The sequence below is a fragment of the Coffea arabica genome, chromosome 2c (genome assembly GCF_036785885.1).
Source record: "Coffea arabica cultivar ET-39 chromosome 2c, Coffea Arabica ET-39 HiFi, whole genome shotgun sequence".
Lineage (NCBI taxonomy): Eukaryota > Viridiplantae > Streptophyta > Magnoliopsida > Gentianales > Rubiaceae > Coffea > Coffea arabica.
In genome coordinates, this window is record NC_092312.1 from 66,215,183 (window position 1) to 66,234,229 (window position 19,047).

The window sequence follows — 19,047 nt, forward strand, 5'->3', positions numbered from 1 at the left end:
TATTCTTACTCAACTGGTAGAGCAGCAGGGTCAAACCCCTGTTAATCAATCTAGGGACATGAAATGGCGCAAGATAGGGCCCTAGAGAGATTCCAAAAGTTTACTCATCTTAAATTTCTTAGAGGACCGGACCCTGAAGTTGACGAGAGGTGGTTAGAGACGATGATCAATATTTTCGCTGCCTTAAATAATATGGAGAATAGGCAGGTGAATTTAGCTGTATTTCAATTTGAGAGACCAGATAGAGTCTGGTAGAATGTAGTTAGGGCTAAGTGGGAGAGAGAGGGGACAGCATGGACGTGGTTGAATTTTGCACGGAAATTTAATGAGAAGTATTTTCCACCGATAGTCCAGGAGAAGAGGGAGGATAATTTTATTAAACTCCATCAGGAAACCCTTAGTGTCTCTGAGTGCGAGACTCAATTCACTAAATTATCTAAGTTTACTCCCGAATTGATAGCTACGAAGCAAAGGAGGGTAAGGAGATTTGTACAGGGACTCAATGTTGAAATACAGGAGGCCTTGGCGGCAGTACAAATTTCGGGTAATTTATTGGTGGCTGACTTAAGCGTAATTTAAGGGAAATTAAATGAAATAAAATCAAGAGATTAGGATAAGAAAGAATTGGTCAAGAGGAGTACTCAACTGGTAGCAAACGGAGCATGTCAGTTCAAGTCTATTTTCCTTAATTCTCTCGTACTTGTGTTTTGACTTATGATTCACTAACTTATTATTAGCACTTCTAATCACACACTTCCTCTTATTTAATACTCATTCTTATCCACCAAATTTAGTACACACACCTCCCCAATTAATCACACTACCAAAATACGCGAAAATTCTAATTTATCCTAACTATAAAACTAAGGACAAAACTCTTAATTCTATTACTTATTACAACTATTGGGGAAGTAAATGAGTAGTAAAGATATTATAAAGTAATTTTATCAAAATAAGAGGAAATTTTAAGAAAATATGAGCGAATTTTCCAGTCGTCACACTCTCTCCCCCTTAAAAGAATTTTGACCTCGAAATTCATACATTTATTCATAAATAACTCAGGATATTTTTCTTGCTTGTCTGATTCTAGCTCCCAAGTCTCACCATAGCCAAAATTTAGTCAAACAATGAAAAATACGAATCATACCTTCTACCACTATAGACGGGTTGAGCACTGGCTAGTGGTTTAAGGTATATACTCTGACAGGCACTCTAGTTTATTTCCTCCTACATTTGCTGATTTAAAGTTTAAGTTCGACCTACGGCAGCAGGTTGCAAGTTAGTACTCAGCACTACCACACCATAAACATTTTCGTGCCTTTTGAGAACAATCATTTTCAGTATGATTTGTCTTCCCACAATATCGACAAGATAAGTGAGGGGCTGGGGTTTGACCTTCTTGTGAGGCACCTCTCAGAGTAACTTTCTTAGGTGTCCCCAAAATTCATACACCACCAACTCCTCGACTCACCTCAAAGGGTGACATACCTAGATCACCATGTAACTGCCCTTGACCTCCAGCAGGCGCATCCCTTCTTTTTGCATAAAAAACCCTTACTTGTGCACTGGCAATTTCTATTCTTTAGACTTTCTCCAAAACCTCCGCAAACGTATTAATTTGTGCCGCTACCAAGACCTCCTGTATTTCCACATTGAGTTCTGTACAAATCTCCTTTCCCTCCTTTGCTCCGTAGCCATCAAATCGGGAACAAACTTAGATAACATAGTGAACTGAGTCTCATACTCAGAGACACTAAGGGTTCCCCGATAGAACTTAATAAAATCATCTTCTCTCTTCTCCTGGACTATCGATGGAAAATACTTCTCATTAAACTCCCGTGCGAAATTCAACTATGTCCATGTTGTCCCCTCTCCCTCCCACCTAGCCCTAACTACGTTCCACCAGGCTCTAACTGGTCTCTCAAATTGAAATACAGCAAAATTCACCTATCTATCCTCCTTATAGTTTAACGCAGCGAAAATATTGATCATCGTCTCTAACCACCTCTCGTCAATTTCAAGGTCCGATCCTCTAAAAAATTTAAGATGAGTAAACTTTTGGAATCTCTCTAAAACCCTATCTTGCCCCATTTCATGTCCCCAAATTGATTAACAGGGGTTTGACCCTGCTGCTCTACCAGTCGAGTAAAGATATTGGTCATTTGTAAAATTGCCGTTGCCACCTGATCCCCCCCTTTAGCTCGGGGTCCAGGTTGTGGTTCAATCGTTTCACCTCTCTCCTGTCTCGATTCCCGTACTGGTTCTTGTGCCTGTTTAACCCCACGGCCACGGCTAGAACTGCGTCCTCAGGTAGCTCCACGGTCCCAATTTCGCTTACTCTCCATGCCTCATTTGAAAAATAAACGATATAGGTATGAGCAAAATAAATTAACTAAAAACTCGATGAAAGCATTTTCAAATCATAAAACAAAAATCATAACGTATACTTAAAATAACATATTTTATTTATCTATATATCTTAGCAATACACATATTCTATGGGATATTAACCCCAGGTATTGTTCAAATACTATGCTTAATCAAAACTTGAAAAAGTACAACCAGGTATGTACAATTGCATACTAAGGGGTCCCAATTCTCACTAATATTTTCAATACATCTCAAATCTAGATTATTCGCATTCCCCGTGCCTTGATTTTCGCTATCCAAACTTATCCTAATATTATTCGAAATATCGACTTATCATAAAGGTATTACTCTTTGGTATTCAGGTACAAGAATCCGAAAATATGATAATTTACCACTCGATCTGGCCAGTCTCAAGAGGAAATGAATCTCTTTTGAGATTTCTACCCAACATACGTATCTAATATCCCCAACAATTGGCATTTCTTCCGCACTTAACAAGCCAATCCCACATTCCGAGAACCCTCTCCAGGCACGAGTTTGATCAGAGCTCTGACACCACCTGTGACGACCCCACCTTTCCCTAGAGCATACCCCAGAGTTTAGCGAACCGCTTGCCCAACTCTCGCCAGGACTCGCTCACTTGTTTTGTAGGTCTATGTCTTAGATTCGAAATGTCATAAAATTTACCTCAATCCGATATACCTAGCTATAGTTTTGACCAAAAGCCCTAAAAATGACAAATCTGCCATTTATAAGTTCTTCTTTAAACTGGTTTCCAGCTTTGGTCCATGGTGGTACGCTTATTATTTGGTTTGTTTAGTTGGTTTTAAGGCCTTGAATAGATGTATGTCAGTTATCGCTTGTTGTTGGATTGAAGTTTTGTTGGTTTGTGAATCCAAGTTGTACTTGGATGAGAAAATGGATAAATACAAAGGGCATGCTGCCCAAATTTTTGCTCGAGAGTTAGGCGAGTGAACTCGAGACTTGAGTGATGACTCGAGGTTGAAACGAATTTCTATTGTTTATGGTATTCGAGTTTTCTTTAGTAAGAGGTACATAATTTGAAATTTTTGTCGAAACTCATACCCTTTAAAAAGTAATAGTAGCGACCCTTAAAAATACGATTTTCTCGATTTTCATACCAAGTACGACTTCCAAAGTATAAATCATTTCTTTATCGAAACTAAAAGAGCGAGCATGAATTTTCTAGAGTTTGCCAAGCCATATGACTACTACTTAAACAAGTTTCATTTACTTGATTTTCTTGAAGCGAAACTCCTATGTTTCGAATCCTAGTGGATTTTAAACTCTTAAATGATATTTTATCGTAGATTTGGATTCCAACAAAGAAATTGTACCTGAGCGTGATTTTGACAAGCACTAAGTCTTTGGTGAGTGCTTCCAAATACATGATTGATCTTTATCAGATAATATTTGCTTGGTTTGGTCAGGCAAGGGTGTACTTTATCGTATTTTCCCTAATGTGATATATACTTGTTTATTTGTTGAATTGACTTAATATACTTGTGTATGATGTGTACACTCTCTAAAATTTCAAAAACATTGTGGCTAGTTGCTCGAGTCGAGTCGGCAAGGATCTGGTCAATTAGGTAATAAACCCTGGGTCTCTTATTTTGTCGAGTGGAGTATTATCTTCTCGACTAATCGGTATGCTCGAGTATTACCACACGTGTTATCTTGTCGTTCGGGTCCGATAAGGGGTTTGATTGGTGGACGGAAATTGAAGTTAAAGTGGTGTACTACTGGACTGGTTACTTTACTTGAAAGTTGACGAAGTGTGAACTACTACTTGATCAAGCTATGACAAAGCAACGGGAATTTGGCTCTTGAGAGCCATCTGTATCATGATACATTGAAATAATGATTACTTGTTCTGTTATTATTTCTTTTTATGAATTTTTACACTCGCTTATTTTAAGAGTTCAAGTTTTACACATGCCCAACTTTCTACTTGGATCTGCATGAAGTTTTTGAACCCCACTGAGATTTAACTCTCTATTCCGTTAAATTTTTTTTCCTTACAGGGGGTACGACTGAGGGTGTGAGATTGGTACAGGCTAGCATAGTATAGTTTTAAAATTTTTGTGATTGTACTCGCACTAGTACTCGGTTAGAGTTGAATGTATCTGGAACTCATATCTTTTGTTATATTTGGGATTGTATGAATGTTTGGAATAGAGATGAATGTACATATACGTTCCTAACTTGGGAACTGTTATTCCATTTACGCTTGAGGTTGTGAACTATTTTATTTGAAATGAGTGAGCGAGTTCTGGTGAGAGTTGGGCAGGCGATCTGCTAAACCCTTCGGTACACCCTAGGAGGAGGTGGGGTCGTCACAGGTGGTATCAGAGTTCTGATAGAACTCGTGCTGGGAGAGGGTCCTCAGACTGTGGGGATTGGCTTGTTAAGTGTGGAAAAAATCTCTATTGTTGGGGACATTAGATATGTATGTTTGGTATGAATCTCAAAAGTTATTGATTTCCTCTTGAGACTGGCCAGCTCGAATAGTGAATTATCATATTTTCGGATTCTTGTACCCGAGTATCAAAGAGTGATACCTTTATGATAAATAGATATTCCGAATAATATTAGGATAAGTCTGGATGGCGAAAGCCAAGGCACAGGGAATGCGAATTGTTTGGATTTGGAATATATTGAAAATATTAGTAAGAATTGGGACCCCTTAGTGTGCAAGTGTACATACCTGGTTGTACTTTTTTCAAGTTTTGATTAAATATAGTGTTTGTGCAATACATGGGGTTAATGTCCCATAGAATATGTGAATTGCTATGATATGTAGATAAAGAAAGTATGTTATTTTAAATATGTTTTATGATTTTTATTTTATGTTTTGAAAATGCTTTTATCGAGATTTATAGCAACTTTATTTTGCTCATACTTATATCGTCTATTTTTCAAAAGAGACATGGAGGGTAGGCGAAATCTGGACCATGGAACTATCCGGGAACGCGGGTTCTAGCCGTGACCGTGGGGATAGACGGCACAAGAACCTGTACGAAAATCGAGAAAGAAGAGAGGTGAAACGGTTGATCTACAACCTGAACCCCGAACTGAAGGAGGGATCACGTGGCAATTGCAATTCAGCAAATGACCAATATTCTTGCTCGACTGGTAGAGTAGCAGGGTCAAACACCAGTTAATCAATCTAGGGACTTTGAAATGGGTCAAGATAGGGCCCTAGAGAAATTCCAAAAGTTTGCTCCACCCAAATTTCTTAGAGGACCGGACCCTGTGGTGTACTAATTTCAGGGACACCTAAAAAAGTTACTCCGAGAGGTGCCTCACAAGATGGTCAAACCCCAACCCCTCTCTTATCTTGTGGATATTGTTGAAAGACCAATCATACTGAGAATGATTGTTGGCGAAAGACACGAAAAGGTTTATGGTGTGGTAGTGCTGAGCACCAGCTTGCAACCTGCCCCACAGGTCAAACTTAAACTTTAAACCAGCAAATATAGGAGGAAATAAACCCAGAGTGCCTGCCAGAGTATATACCTTAAACTGCCAGCTAGTGCATAACCCATCTATAGTTGTGAAAGGTACGATTCGTGTTTTTCATTGTTTGGCTAAATTTTGGCTATGGTTACTTGGAAGCTAGAATCAGACATGCAAGAAAAATACCCTAAGTTATTTATAAATAAATATTTAAATTTTGGGATCGAAATTCTTTTAAGGGGGAGAGAGTGTGATGAATAGAAAATTCGCTCATATTTTCTTAAAATTCCCTCTTATTTTGATTAATTTACTTTATAATATCTTTACTATTCATTTACTTCCCCAATTGTTGTAATAAGTAACAGAATTAATAGTTTTGCCCTTAGTTTTATAGTTAGGATAAATTAGGATTTTCGCGTATTTTGGTAATGTGATTAATTGGAAAGTTATGTGTACTAAATTTAGTGGATAAGAGAGTATTAAATAAGAGGAAACGTGTGATTAGAAGTACTAATAATAAGTTAGTGAATCATAAGTTAAAACACAAGTATGAGAGAGTTAAGAAAAATAGATTTGAACCGACGTGCACCATTTGTTACTAGTACTCCACTTGACCAATACTTTCTTTCCATAATATCCTAATTTTATTTCACTTAATTTCCCTTAAATTACCCTTAAGTCAGCCATCATTTTTGATTAAAGAAAAGTGAGAAAAGAAAAAAAAAAGGAAGGAAATCTTGAATGACAAGTGTCAAGGATCCAAGCAACCTTTAACCCAAAATATTTCCTTTCTTCTTATCTTTCCTTTTGGCTAAGTTTTCTTCATTTTTCTCTTGTGTTGGACGAAATTAGGGAGAGAAACAAGAGAGAAAACCTCCAACTACAATCTTAAATCTTGCCTTGTTTGAGTTAAAACTACAAAACTAAACCGATTAAACTAGCACCAAGGAGCTAAGGAAGCTTATTGTGGAGCTGTTTGGAGAGAACTACCTCACTTTTTTCAAGTGTTTTGGAAGGTATAAGTCTAAAACTTCTTTTTTATTTCTTATTTTAGCAAAATATGGGATAGATGCCTTGAATCTTGAATTATATTGGATGATACTCTAGTTTTTAGTGAAAATTAGTGAATTTTAGCTAGGGTTTGTGATTTTTCAGCTTTGATTTATGATGTTTATTTCTAATATATTGGTATTGAGATTGAAAATATAATTTGTGAGATGATTGGTTGCTTTATTGTGATATTTAGCCTTAAAAGATGAAATTTCAATTTTGTCAAGCAATTTTCAGCATTGTTGAGTAGTTTTAGGGTTGATATGCAAAATTCCAGCATTTGGTGGTGAATTTTAGTTTTGCCCAGTTTTGGAATCAATTTGGGATGTGAATTTCTCTATGTTTTAGACTGAATCGGCTGTTGGGCAAAACACGAAAGTTATAGGCATCTGAGTTAACTTTCTACCTGCAAAATATCAGATCAATTGGATCAATTAGCCAGAACACTCTGGACTGCGCAAACACTCTAATTTTCCCGACCTGTTTTTCATATGCTTCTAACCGTCCATTTTTTACCCTGAAAATGAGAGAACTGGGTGTCGATGTTTTCATAGGAAATGTAGGTCTATGTCTTAGCTTCGAAACATCATAAAATTTACCTCAATCCGATATATCTAACTGCAGTTATGACCAAAACCCCAAAGGATGACAAATTTGCCATTTATATGTTTTTCTTTAAACTGGTTTCCAGCTTTGGCCCATGCTGGTACGTTTATTATTTGGTTTGTTTATTTGGTTTTGTGGCCATGAGTAGATGTATGTTGTTGGTGGTTGGATTGGAGGTTTGTTGGCATGTGAATCTAAGTTGTACGTGGATGAGAAAATGGATAAATACAAAGGGCATGCTGCCCAAATTTTCGCTCGAGAGTTAGACGAGTGAACTCGAGACTTGAGCGACGACTCGAGGAAGAAGCGAACTTCAATTGTTTATGGCATTCGAGTTTTCTTTAGCAAGAGGTATATAAGTTGAAATTTTTTCCGAAATTCGTACCTTTTAAAAAGTAAAAGTAGCGACCCTTAAAAGTACGATTTTCTCGATTTTCATACCAAGTGCGACTTCCAAAGTATGAATTATTTCTTTATCGAAACTAAAAGAGCGACTATGAATTTTCTAGAGTTTGCCAAGCTATATGATTACTACTTAAACAAGTTTCATTTATTTGATTTTCTTGAAGCGAAACTCCTGTGTTTCGAACCCTAGTGGATTTTAAATTCTTAAATAATATTTTATCGCAGATTTGGACTCTAATCAAGGAGTTGTATCTGAGCGTGATTTTGACAAGTACTAAGTCTTTAGTGAGTATTTTCAAATACATGATTGAACTTTATCGGATAATATGTGCTTGGTTTGGTCGAGCAAGTGTATATTTTATCACACTTGTTCTAATGTGATATATACTTGTTTATTTGTTGTAATTGACTTGATATACTTGTGTATGATGTGCACACTCTCTAGAATTCTAGAAACTCTGTGGCTAGTTAATCGAGTCGAACCGGCAAGGGCCTAGTTGATTAAGTAACGAACCCAAGGTCTCTTATTTTGTCGAGTGGAGTGTTATCTTCTTGACTAATCGGTATGTTCGAGTATTATCATACGTGTTTATCTTGTCGTTCGGGCCCGGTAAGGGGGTTGATTGGTGGACGGAGATTGAAATTAAAGTAGTGTACTATTGGACTGGTTACTTTATTTGAAAGTTGACGGAGTGTCAACTACTGTTGATCTTGATCCCTATCTTTTGATGTTTACAAAACAAATGGATGATACTAATATTTCTTCAAAATATATTTTCAGTTATGAAATTATTTGATTCCATGAACAAGTGCAATTGGAAGAAGACAAAGTATGCTGAAACTGTCGGACGCTCAAAAAGACTGCATCGGACGTCCGACAACCATTGAGTATCTTCGGACGCAGAAAACCAGCCTATCGAACGTCCGAAAGAATTGAAGAAAAAGTCTTAAACTCTCTGCCTGCTGTCGGACGCATAAAACAGAGCTATCGGACGTCCGACACTGCCAACGGCTAGTTGACTGTTCAGCTACTTTCTATCCGTTGGAAGCATTAATGAGGCACTTTCTTGGTCCTATATAAATAGTGGTTGGTCAGACACTTAAAACAACTTTGGCACACTGAAGATACAAAAGATCTAGAGAGATTTTAGTGAGAAAATACTCCAAAAAAGAATATTTGTAGTCTTAGTGGTGTGAGGTTCATTGTAAGCTTTTCACTTGTGAGTGAATCTTTCATGAGTGTAGCTCTGTGAGGGTTGTCCTGAGGGATAGTAAAACGTCCTGGCTTGACCGAGTGCTGCTTGGGGCAAGGAGGAGGTGAACCTTCCTTTGTACACAAGAGTGATTGTAATTCATCAACTTGAAGTAGCTTGTTTCAATTAATCTACAAGCTCAAGAGGAGTTGGGTAGTTAATTGGTTTGCAATCCTTTCCTTTTTATTTACTTATTGTTTCGTTTATGATCTTTGCATTGGTTGTTTTGGGCCTTACAATTGGTATCAGAGTTTGGTCTCCTAGAGATTAAGCTCAATCGGCTTTGGAGTAAAGATGACAACCAATAATGCTATGTTTTTTGAAGGACATTCTGTTATTAGACCACCTGTGTTTAATGGGTCAAATTATATGAGTTGGAAAGAAAGAATGATTATCTTTTTGCAATCTATTGATATCGAATTGTGGTTTATTATTAGTGAAGGTCCATATGATGCCTCTCTTATAGATGAAAATACTCATGCATCTAGACCGAAAACAAGAAGTGAACTGACTGCTGTGGATAGAGCTCATCTCACCTTAAATGCAAAAGCCATGAATGTGTTATATTGTGCATTAGACTCAAATGAATCTATTAGAGTCAAGGGTTGCAAGTCAGCTAAAGAAATTTGGGACAAACTGAAAGAAATTCATGAAGGTAGTGAGAATGTTAGAGAACAAAAGAAGTCCATTCTAGTTACAAAGTATGAATCTTTCAAGATGGAACCTCATGAAAATGTTGATCAAATGTATTGTAGATTCAATGATCTCATTAAAGATTTAGAGGTGCTGGAAAAAGAATATTCTCTTGGTGAGAAAAATAGAAAAATCCTGAATGCCTTGTCCAATGATTGGGAAAATAAAGTGACTGCTATTGAGGAGGCTAGAGATTTGAATACTATGCCTATTGAATCTCTTATTAATTCTCTTACCTCTTATGAGCTGAAACTTAAGACTAAGGTGCAAGAGGAAGAGGATGCAAAAGTGCGAAAGAATATTGCTCTAAAAGCCTCACAAGATGAAAATGATTCTGCCTCCCTAGATGAAGAAGATGTGGAAGGTGATGACAATGATATCGCTCTCATCACAAAAAGTTTCAAACGAATACTCAACAAGAGGAGATTCAGAAATGGTGGATCTAGCAATTCATTCCCAAATCAGTTCAACAACTCGAGAAACAAAGGGAAGATAGAGTTCAACAAAAAGCAAACTGATCAGTGCTTTGAATGCGGCCAACCTGGACACTATGCAAGTGACTGTCCAGTGATGAAGAAGAAAGAAGGAAGAAAACAAAAAATAAACAAATTTCAATTCACATGGAATGAATGCAATTCCGATGGTGAAATTGAAGAGGAAGATCAATCTGCTCAATTGGCTTTCATGGCCATTGGAGATGATGAGGTAACATCTTCTAGCTCTCAATTTGAAAGTGATGATGAAGATGATGATGATCTTGAATCTTTCATTATAAAATTGCATGATAGTTTGAAAGAATCTTATGTTAGAAACAAGGAATTAAAACAGAAAATTAGTTTTTTGCTTCGAGATAATGCAAATCTTTTTCAACAAAATAAAAAGTTGAAAGCTGAAAATGATTACTTCAAAAAAAGTGAGACTACTTTACACTTGGATCTTGATAGAAAAACAAGTTTTTGTGAAATGTTCAAAAGGGGACAAGATGATTTGAAAAGAAGAATGGATGATTTAAATGAGTTGCTTCAACATAAAAAACAGGACTGTTTTCAAAGTAATAAATCAAAACCTCATTTTAAGATAAATTCTGCTGCAAATGAGTTTGCTTTCCATAGGAGAAGATAAGTAAGATTTATTAAACCTGTTCATATGAATAATTTCCTGATTATGTGTAATTTCTGTTGTCAAAAAGGTCACATGAAAAGTGATTGCTATGTGAGAAAGAATATAAAAAAAGGTATGAAATGCATGTGGATAGTTAGACATGATGCTAATTTTAACAAGTAGGAGGTTTTGTCTAATCATTGCTGTGATTCTTGTTCAGAATATTTTTTCTTTTGATACTTTGATCTGAGTTTTCGCTGATATCTTTGAATACTACTGAATCTATATGATGTCAAAAAGAGAGATAAAAGAATAATGCTGATCTCATGATGATTTGCTGTGATTGCTGTCATTTCTCTATTTTTTCTTGGAATATTGAATTCTCTGTTATTGTTGCTGGATTATAGTAGTTGATTTTTACTCTTATGATGACAAAAAAGGGGAGAAATGGATGCAATGTGTAAGGAGGAGTTATTCTGAGATTATGAGTTTGGCTCTTAAAAGTTTTGGTTGCAATGATTGAGGGGGAGCTTATACTTATTTTTGTTTCTTTCCATCCATTGTTTTGTCATCATCAAAAAGGGGAGATTGTTGATCTTGATCCCTATCTTTTGATGTTTACAAAACAAATGGATGATACTAATATTTCTTCAAAATATATTTTCAGTTATGAAATTATTTGATTCCATGAACAAGTACAATTGGAAGAAGACAAAGTATGCTGAAACTGTCGGACGCTCAAAAAGACTGCATCGGACGTCCGACAACCATTGAGTATCTTCGGACGCAGAAAACTAGCCTATCGGACGTCCTAAGGAATTGAAGAAAAATTTCCAGTTCTACATCATATCTTCGGACGCAGAAAACCAGCCTATCGGACGTCCGAAAGAATTGAAGAAAAAGTCTTAAACTCTCTGCCTGCTGTCGGACGCATAAAACAGAGCTATCGGACGTCCGACACTGCCAACGGCTAGTTGACTGTTCAGCTACTTTCTATCCGTTGGAAGCATTAATGAGGCACTTTATTGGTCCTATATAAATAGTGGTTGGTCAGACACTTAAAACAACTTTGGCACACTGAAGATACAAAAGATCTAGAGAGATTTTAGTGAGAAAATACTCCAAAAAAGAATATTTGTAGTCTTAGTGGTGTGAGGTTCATTGTAAGCTTTTCACTTGTGAGTGAATCTTTCATGAGTGTAGCTCTGTGAGGGTTGTCCTGAGGGATAGTAAAACGTCCTGGCTTGACCGAGTGCTGCTTGGGGCAAGGAGGGGGTGAACCTTCCTTTGTACACAAGAGTGATTGTAATTCATCAACTTGAAGTAGCTTGTTTCAATTAATCTACAAGCTCAAGAGGAGTTGGGTAGTTAATTGGTTTGCAATCCTTTCCTTTTTATTTACTTATTATTTCGTTTATGATTTTTGCATTGGTTGTTTTGGGCCTTACAACTACTACTTGATCAAACTATGATGAAGCAATGGGAATTTGGCTTTTGAGAATCATCTGTATCCTTATACTTTGAAATAATGATTAGTTGTTGTGTTATTGTTTCTTTTTTATGAACTTTTACACTCGCTCATTTTAAGAGTTCAAATTTTACACATGGCCAACTTGCTACTTGGATCTGCATGAAGTTTTGGGACCTCATTGAGGTTTAACTCTCTATTCCGTTAAATTTATTTTCCTTACAAGGGGTACGAGCGAGGGCGTGAGACTGGTACAGGCTAGCATAGTATAGTTTTTAAATTTTTGCGATTGTACTCGCGCTAGTGCTCGGTTAGGGTTGAATGTATCTGGAATTTATATCTTTTGTTATATTTGGGATTGTATGAATGTTTGGAATAGAGATGAATGTACATGTAAGTTCCTAACTTGCGAATTGTTATTCCAGTTACGCTTTAGGTTGTGAACTATTTTATTTGAAATGAATAAGCGAGTTCTGGTGAGAGTTGGGCAAGTGGTTCGCTAAACCCTGGGGTACGCCCTAGAGGGAAGTGAGGTCATCACAGGTAGTATCAGAATTCTGATCGAGCTCTTGCCGGGAGAGGGTTCACGGACTCTGAGGATTGGCTTGTTAAGTGTTGGGGATATTAGATATGTATGTTGGGTAGAAATCTCAAAAGTGGTTGATTTCCTCTTGAGACTGACCGGCTCGAGTGGTGAATTATCATATTTTCGGATTCTTGTACCCGAGTACCAAAGAGTGGTACCTTTATGATAAATCAATATTCTGAGTAATATTACGATAAGTCTGGATGGTGAAAACCAAGGCACGGGGAATGCAAATAGTCTGGATTTGGAATATATTACAAATATTAGTAAGAATTTGGACCCCTTAGTGTGCAAGTGTACATTCCTGGTTGTACTTTTTTCGAATTTTGATTAAGTATAGTGTTTGAGCAATACGTGGGGTTAATGTCCCTTAGAATATGTGAATTGTTATGATATGTAGATAAACAAAGTATGTTATTTTAAATATGCTTTATGATTTTTATTTTATGATTTGAAAATACTTTTATCGAGATTTATAGCAACTTTAATTTGCTCATACTTATATCGTCTATTTTTCAAATGAGACATGGAGGTAGGCGAAATCAGGACAGTGGAACTATCCGAAAATGCGGTTCTAGCCGTGGCCGTGGGGTTAGACGGCACAAAAATTAGTACGGGAACCGAGAGAGGAGAGAGGTGAAACGGTTGATCCACAACCTGGCGAGCTGAAGAGAAGGATCACGTGGCAACGGCAATTCAGCAAATGACCAATATTCTTGCTCGACTGGTAAAGCAGTAGGGTCAAACCCCAGTTAATCAATCTAGGGACCCTGAAATGGGGCAAGATAGGGCCCTTGAGAGATTCCAAAAGTTTGCTCTTCCCAAATTTCTTGGAGGACCGGACCCTGAGGTTGCCGAGAGGTGGTTAGAGACGATGATCAATATTTTCGCTGCCTTAAACTATACGGAGGATAGACAGGTGAATTTTGCTGTATTTCAATTTGAGAGAGCAACTAGAGCCTGGTAGAACGTAGTTAGGGCTAAATGGGAGAGCGAGGGGATAGCATGGACATGGTTGAATTTTGCACGGGAGTTTAATGAGAAATATTTTTCACCGCTAGTCCAGGAGAAGGGGGAGGATGATTTTATTAAACTTTATCAGGAAACCCTCAGTGTCTCTGAGTATGAGACTCAGTTCACTATATTATCTAAATTTACTCTTGAATTGATAGTTACGAAGCAAAGGAGGGTAAGGAGATTTGTACCAGGACTCAATGTGAAAATACAAGAGGCCTTGGCGGCGGCAGAAATTAATGCGTTTACGGAGGTTTTGAAGAAAGCCCGAAGAATAAAATTTGCCAGTGTACATGTGAGAACCTGTACTTTTCCCATTTTCTAGGGTTTTATTTATTTAATGGTTTGTTTTCTGCATTTTCTTTAGTAGGAAAATTTTCTAGATATTTTTAATGAGCAGATATAGTTTTTAGATGATTTTTCTAGTATTGGATAGTTTTTGAAAAAATAAGGATACATAATGGACGTGGGATCCACTAGTGCGAAAAGTTCGAAAAAATTCGGTCAATTAGGGTAAATTCCGGATACTGGTGGAAATTTATCGGGTGTTAAGAGATAAGTAGAGGTTGAGATGTGATTGATGTGAGAGAGACTTAAAGGATAGAAATGCTTTAAATGTAGTGACAAGTGTCACTTGATGAATGGTGGCACTTGTAGGACAACTATTCATTTTCTTGACTTTTTGACCAATTGCTTAAATATCTCAAAAATCACACAAAATTCATTCTTGTCTTCAACTTCTTGGCCGGCTCTCTCTCTAGGAAAAGAAGGAAAACTTCTCCAATTTTCAAGCTTCCAACTAGCTCAAATCCTCCAAAATAATTGCTTAAATTTGTTTCTACTCCATAAAATCCCTCCATTTGGTGCTAGTAAGTGATTTTGTAGAAGTGTTCAAGGAAGCTAAGGTGTCCTACAACTCTCCCTCTCTTGTGTTCTAGGTAAGTGGTGTTTGAACTTCCTCCTACACTTAATGAAACTTGAGTTGTGCTCAGTAGAAGCTAAAGGGATGACCTTTGTGATTTATTTCTTGCTTTTGGATGAAATGATGAAGTTTTCAATTTAATGGTGATTTTTCTGGTTTAATTTGATCTTGAGGTTGTGGCTGTCCATGATGGTTGGAAATGATGTTTAATGACTCTAGTAGGTGTGAATGATTGGTAATTGCAACCAATTTTGGATTTGGAAGGAAATGTGAAAAGTTAGGGTTTCATAACCCCCTTTTCTGTCCGGTCTTGTATCATATGGTTAGAGACCGAATTGGCCTTGGCTTAAAACATGAAAGTTGTAGGTATTGATGTTTTAAAGGTTCCTGTAAAATTTCAGGTCAATTGGAGTAGTGTAGAATGAAATAAGTCAAAAATACTGAGACTGGTCTAGGAAGGGGTGCTGCAAACAGGGTTGTCTTTTCACTCAGTTTGACCGTGACTTTTCACCCTTATCCTCACCGAATTAGATTTTGGCCAAAACATGAAAGTTGTAGCCAAGGCTATAAACTAGTTGCCTGTAACTTTTTGCAGCTTGATCCGACCACTGTAGCATGTGAAATGACCGAAATACCCTTGACTGTTTTCGAAACCTGTTTCGCGCCCAGATTTCTGTTTTCGTGTAGTCTTCCATTTTCGACCATGAAAATGCACGATTTGGCCTTTGAGGTCTTCTGATGAAATGTAGCTTGATGTCTTAGCTACCATATGCCTTTGGAATTTCTGAATTTGGACCTGTATAGACTGAGTTGTACTGATTACAGCAGAATGTAGTTTGTGAACCCGTTATTGTGGTTCCGGTTTAGTATCTTGCATATTTGACCTAGTTGTGATAGGAATTGGAATAAGTGACCTTCTACATTGTTGTAAGCCTGGTTCTTAGCTTCGAAACGGTGGGTCTTACACCCTCATCCGATAATCGTAGTGAAATTGGTGCCATTACCGCAAAATAAGGACAAAACTGTTTTTATTCAGGGCCAAAGTAAATGCCATTTTTTTTGAAATTCTGGTTACCTATGATGCTTATATATGTTTATAAACCCTATTGGGATTGTGATTGGCATTGCTTTATGACTCGTTATCGAGTCTCATTGCACTTGTTTGCATGTTCTAGGAAGTGATGGTGGTGCACGACGTTCGTTTAACGACGGTGCATGAAACATCACCTACGTGAGTGGTGAGTGGTGAGTATACTACTCACTTGAATGTTACAATGTGGCTTTACTATATGTGATTGTGATGCCTTGAAAACTTATTTGGCTAATGGAATTGGTTAAGGTGAGGGTGTACTTGACCGCCCTCACCCCCTTTGATACCGTTAATGACTGTTTACCGTTTCACTGAAATACTGAACTTGACATATGAGATATTGAATTCCATTCATGGAAAAACTGATTTGCTGTCGTTTGGACGAGTATCCAACGGCCTTACTATATTACTGAACTCAACCCCGTTGGTAGCCAATTGAATCGAGCAGGCGAGGGTTTGGTCGTGAAAATTGACATGCCACGGGGACTGTACTGGGGAATCTTGTAGTAATGAGACTCTTGATTCCGGTATACTCGAGTATTACCAAAAGCTACTGATTGGAGTGCGGGCCCGGTTGGGGTATGTTTGGTAGAAGGGATGGGAGTGAAGTGGGTTCTACGGTTGGTACTCTTAAACGTTGACGGAGAGTCAATGAGATTGGATCAAGAATGTAAGCGTGGAAATGGGCTCTTGAGAGCCGTCCGTATCCTTTTACCGACTTGTTTTACTTCTTAATTGTGTACTTGAAATGAAAGATTATGCTTATGTGATCTTTGTTGCTTATGTGGTAGTAACTCACTGGGGTTAAACTCATTCCGTTCCATTTGTTTTCCTTACAAGAAATGACCACTTTTGAAAAGGTCGTGTTAGTTGGTTGTCAAGTTGAGCTCATGTAAATGTATCTTTTGGATAGCTCTTTGAATGAAACCCTGATGTGTATTGGGTTCAATTTCTTTTGATTGGCAAACCGAACATGTATATCCATGATGAATCGTTTTGATATGCCGCTTTGGCTTGTAAATGTTACATTTCAATGTATATATGTTTGGTTCATATTTGGTTGGATTTCGGATCAACTCGTATTTCAAACGGCATAAGAAAAAATTTGGCTACTCTCGGCCTAGTATCCGGAGTCGGACGTGGCCGGTACTGTTCATCATCGGTTTCGATTTTTCTTCATTTTTTTTTATTTTGTGATTTTGACTTGGTTGCGCGCATTGGTAAGTTCCGGAACGTATTAGATCGACGTAAACTGATCCGTTAGTCCCGGCGAGAGTTGGACAGGCAGTCCGCTCACCCCTTTGGTTCGCCTTAGGGGAAGGTGGGGCTGTTACAGTACAAGTAAGAGTTTTTCATGCAAAAAGGAGCTGGTGGTGTACGAATTTCGGGGACACCTAAGAAAGTTACTCCGAGAGGTGCCTCACAAAATGGTCAAACCCCAATCCCTCTCTTATCTTGTGAATATTGTGGGAAGGCAAATCATACTGAGGATGATTGTTGGCGAATAGTACGAAAAAGTTTATGATGTGGTAGTGCTGAGCACCAGCTTGCAACCTGCCCCTGCAGGTCAAACTTAAACTTTAAACCAGCAAATGTAGGAGGAAATAAATCCAGAGTGCCTGCCAGAATATATACCTTAAACCGCCAGCCAGTGCTTAACCCGTCTACAGTGGTGGAAGGTACAATTCGTGTTTTTCATTGTTTGGCTAAATTTTGGCTATGGTGTGACTTGGAAGCTAGAATTAGACATGCAAAAAAAATACCCTGAGTTATTTATGAATAAATATTTAAATTTTGAGATTGAAATTCTTTTAAGGGGGAGAGAGTGTGACGACTGAAAAATTCGCTTATATTTTCTTAAAATTCCCTCTTATTTTGATTAAATTACTTTATAATATCTTTACTACTCATTTACTTCCCCGATAGTTGTAATAAGTAACAGAATTAAGAGTTTTGCCCTTAGTTTTATAGCTAGGATAAATTAGGATTTTCGCGTATTTTGGTAGTGTGATTAATTGGAAAGGTATGTGTACTAATTGTGGTGGATAAGAGTGAGTATTAAATAAGAGGAAGTGTGATTAGAAGTACTAACAATAAGTTAGTGAATCATAAGTTAAAACACAAGTACGAGAGAGTTAAGAAAAATAGATTTGAACCGACGTGCACTGTTTGTTACCGGTTGAGTACTCCATTTGACCAATACTTTCTAACCCTAATCTCCTGATTTTATTTCACTTAATTTCCCTTCAATTATCCATAAATCAGCCACCATTTTTTATTAAAGAAAAGTGAGAAAAGAAAAAAAATAAGAAGGAAATCTTGAATGACAAGTGTGAAGGATCCAAGCAACCTTTAACGCAAAATATTTTCTTTCTTCTTATCTTTCCTTTTGGCTAAGTTCCTTCATTTTTCTCATGTGTTGGATGAAATTTGGGAGAGAAACAAAAGAGAAAACCTCGAACTACAACCCTTAATTTTGCCTTTTTTGAGTTGAAACTACAAAACTAAACTGATTAAACTAGCACCAGGGAGCTAAGGAAGCTTATTGTGGAGCTGTTTGGAGTGAACTACCTCACTTTTTTCAAGTGTTTTGGAAGGTATAAGTCTAAAACTTCCTTTTTATTTCTTGTTTTAGCAAAATATGGGATAGATGCCTTGAATCTTGAATTATGTTGGATGATGCTCTAGTTTTGATGAAAATTAGTAAATTTTAGCTAGGGTTTGTGATTTTTAAGCTTTGATTTATGATGTTTATCTCTAATATATTGGTATTGAGCTTGGAAATGGAATTTGTGAGATGATTGGTGGTTTGATTGTGATATTTAGCCTTAAAAGATGAAATTTCAGTTTCGTCAAGCAATTTTCAGCTTTGTTGAGCAGTTTTAGGGTTGATATGCAAAATTCCAGCATTTGGTGGTGAATTTCAGTTCTACCCTGTTTTTTGAATTAATTTGGGATGTGAATTTGTCCATGTTTTAGATTGAATCCGCTTTTGGACAAAACATAAAA